Source organism: Spinacia oleracea, chromosome 4, assembly GCF_020520425.1.
Source record: "Spinacia oleracea cultivar Varoflay chromosome 4, BTI_SOV_V1, whole genome shotgun sequence".
Taxonomy (NCBI): Eukaryota; Viridiplantae; Streptophyta; class Magnoliopsida; order Caryophyllales; family Amaranthaceae; genus Spinacia; species Spinacia oleracea.
In genome coordinates, this window is record NC_079490.1 from 149,577,649 (window position 1) to 149,581,906 (window position 4,258).

A 4,258-nucleotide genomic window follows, 5' to 3' on the forward strand; every position below is an offset into this window, starting at 1 on the left:
AATGTATCCTTGTGGGCTATCCAAAGGAAACAAAGGGGTATTACTTCTACAATACATCTGAGAACAAAGTATTTGTTGCTCGAGATGGTGTCTTTTTGGAGAAGAATCACATTTCCAAAATGACAAGTGGGAGAAAAGTAGACCTCGAAGAAATTCGAGTCGAACAACAAACTCTAGAGAATGCTCAAGATGACATTCAGGATGAAACTCAGAGACCTTTAGAAGTATCTGGTGAGAATCATGGTCAATCTAGAAATGTTACCCCGCATAGATCGCAAAGATATAGATCTCAACCGGAAAGATACTTAGGTATTTTGACGAACGAGAGCTATGACGTTCTATTACTTGAAAGTGATGAACCTGCGACTTACAAACAAGCTATGACGAGCCCTAGCTCCAAGCAATGGCAAGAAGCCATGCAATCTGAATTAGACTCCATGTCTGAAAACCAAGTATGGGATTTGGTCGATTTTCCAGATGGCTACCAAGCCATTGGAAGCAAATGGGTTTTTCAAACTGAAAAAGGACAAGGATGGGAAACTTGAAGTTTTCAAAGCTAGATTGGTTGCAAAAGGTTACAGGCAAGTCCACGGTGTGGATTACGATGAAACCTTTTCACCAGTTGCAATGCTAAAGTCTATTCGGATAATGTTAGCAATCGCTGCATATTACGATTACGAAATATGGCAAATGGATGTCAAAACCGCTTTCTTAAACGGCGTTTTAACAGAAACTGTGTTTATGACACAACCTGAAGGTTTTGAGGATCCAAAGAATGCTAAAAAGGTATGCAAGCTAAAGAAATCAATCTACGGATTGAAGCAGGCATCCAGGAGCTGGAATATACGTTTTGATGAAGCAGTCAGTGACTTTGGTTTCATCAAGAACGCAGACGAATCTTGTGTATACAAGAAGGTCAGTGGGAGCAAAATTGCTTTCCTAGTATTATATGTCGACGACATATTACTTATCGGAAATGACATTCCTATGTTGAACTCTGTCAAGATTTGGCTTGGGAAATGTTTTTCGATGAAGGATCTAGGAGAAGCACAGTACATATTGGGCATCAAGATTTACAGAGATAGATCTAAAAGGATGATTGGACTTAGTCAAAGCACTTATATCAATAAGGTGCTTGATAGGTTCAAGATGGCAGACTCCAAGAGAGGCTACCTACCCATGTCTCATGGAATAACTCTAAGCAAGACTCAGTGCTTAAAAACACTTGATGAGCGTAGACGAATGAATGGGATTCCATATGCATCATTGATTGGTTCAATAATGTATGCTATGATATGTACACGCCCGGATGTTGCGTACGCACTCAGTGCTACGAGCAGATACCAGTCAGACCCAGGAGAGGCGCATTGGACTGCTGCCAAGAATATTCTGAAGTACCTGAAAAGGCACAAAGATGACTTCCTGGTCTATGGTGGAGATGATGAATTAATTGTTAAAGGCTATACGGACGCAAGTTTCCAAACCGACAAAGATGATTTCAGATCACAGTCTGGGTTTGTCTTCTGCCTCAACGGAGGTGCAGTAAGCTGGAAAAGTGCTAAGCAAAGCACCATTGCGGATTCTACAACTGAAGCGGAGTACATTGCTGCACATGAAGCAGCAAAGGAAGCTATATGGCTAAGGAAGTTCATAGGCGAACTTGGTGTAGTCCCCTCCATTAAAGGACCAATAGCCCTGTATTGTGATAATAACGGAGCTATTGCACAGGCAAAGGAGCCTAGACACCACCAGAGAGTCAAGCTTGTACTTCGTAGATTTCACCTTCTACGAGAGTTCGTTGAAAGAAAAGAAGTCGAGATAAGCAAGATTGGAACTGATGACAACATATCAGATCCATTGACTAAACCTCTGCCGCAGGCGAAGCACAACTCGCACACTGCAGCTATGGGAATCAAGCATATTGGAGAATGGCTTTGATATCCTTGTTTAATGTTTTAAAGTTTTAGAGTTTAAATCTTTGTAAAACATTATTGGTTAATCATTCACAATAAATGAATAGAATTCATTTTTCCATTTAATTTGTGGTTTATTAAATGATGAGTCCCTTCAATTTGACGATATATTCAAGATAGACTGTCAGGACCAATCCTGTGACTAAGAAATGTCTATCAAGTGAACTTGAATGTCAAAGGTTGAAAATGGTCCCTAGTCGGAGTTTTCTATAAAATTGGACGCATAGAAAACGTTAGACGACTAGAATGCAAGATGACTAGTAGTTCTGTTTCTTGAACTATGTGGACATGGCAATGTCATAATCATTTGCATAGATACTTACTTTGGGAAGACTAGTATCGGACAGACCTATGAAACTTTACTGTAAGAGATGAAAATCTGTCATAAGTAAATTTCATTAAAATTATTAGACACTAAATCCTCAATACCTGAGTGATTTGAGATTACTTGTTTGAGAACTAGTTACTTTGACGTTGACCAACCGTCGCACCGTAAAAGGAGGCTATAAAGGCAACGCTCAGGTAATCACCTATCAAACGAAGTCTAATCTCAAGATCACAAGATTGGGATTGTCCTCCCATAAATCGGGATGAGATGCTTAAAAGTTGTACAAGGCCACTCGGAGAGCTAGAAACTGTGAAATGCATGGCCGTGCTCGGATGAATCATAGGCTATGATTATCTGTTTATTTGATCAGTTGAACTCTGAAACCGAGAAACACCTCTGGACATAATAAGGATGAAAACTCTTACCTTATGTTCAAGAGCAAGCATCGAGCGACAAAGGAATTAGGAAATGAACACTTGTCCCTAAGGACAAGTGGGAGAATGAAGGAAATAATGCCCTTGGTCCAAGTATGCATTCTATGTTAAGTCTAATAAATGCGGTTCAGTATTAATTAAACAAGTTAATAATTCAGTGAGATCAAGTGAGCTGAATGCCTAGCTAGAGGCCGCTTCAGTTCAAGTGGAATTAATGATATTAATCCACAGCTTACTCTTGTCTGAACCCGTAGGGTCACACAAATAGTACGTAAAAGGATCAAGTATTTAATGACATTAAATCCTCTATCTATGGATATTCGGAATCGACGGATCTAGGTTTCAGTGGGAGCTGAGATTGTCACAAGCAAGAAATGAATACTCCGGAAACGATGATATTGCCGAAAACGGAAATATGGATCGTATCGGAAATATAAATATTATCCAAGTCGTAGATGTTGCCGGAAACGGAAACATGGTACGTATCGGAAAATATTATCGGAAATAGAAATATTGCCGGAATCGGAAATATTGCCGGAAACGGAAATATTGTCAGAATCGGAAATATTATCGGAATCGGAAAATAATTCCGGAAACGGAAATATTAAATATTTGTTCGAAACGGAAATTAATTCCGGAATCGGAAATATTAAATATTGTTCGTATCGGAAATGAATTCCGGAATCGGGAATTTAATCGGAAGCGTATCGTACGAATTAGCATCGGACGAGGGCACGCTAGACGAAGGCCTAGCACGAAGCCAGGACATCGCCCAACGATCCGCACGCACCAACGCACGCCTCGACCAGGCCCAGTGCAAGGCCAGGCCCAGCCAAGGGCACGCGCGCGCGAGAGCACAGCAGCGTGGGCTGTGCGCCTGTCGTGGGTCGCAAGGCTTGCGCAGGTGCACGGCTTGTGCAACGCTTGTGCGGGAAATCCTAATCCTATTAGGATTTGTGCAAAGATTAAAATCCTAATCCTATTAGATTTGTTTTGTTATTTAGAGTCCTAATAAATTTCTAACTAGCAAATCCACATCCTAGTAGGATTACAATTCCTTTTCCATACTCCTATAAATAGGTGCCTAGGGTCACAATTTATGGGTACGATTGAAGTATTCAAAGGGTAAGTTTTGAAATAAAAATCAGCCACACACTTGCAAACACTAGCCGAAATTCCTAAGCACCTTAAGGGCGATTCTAGTTGGTCTAACTTGAGGCGGATCCGGACGTACTGTGGACTATCTACGGAGGGACGAAATTTGGAGTCCTAAAGACTTGTTCTTGTTCGGTTCGGGCGCAGCTAGGGAAGGCACGCTACAACATGTATGCATCCATTCTATGCTAAATGATTATGTGTAAATAATATGCTTTCCTGGCTTTATGGTTTTTTCCGCATGATTTATGAATTGTCATATGTATCATAACCTAACACTATATTACTAGTCGATTGGGTGTCAACTCACAGGAAATCCAATTACACTTGATCTGACAACGTCACGCCCATGAGGGACGAGGTCACGC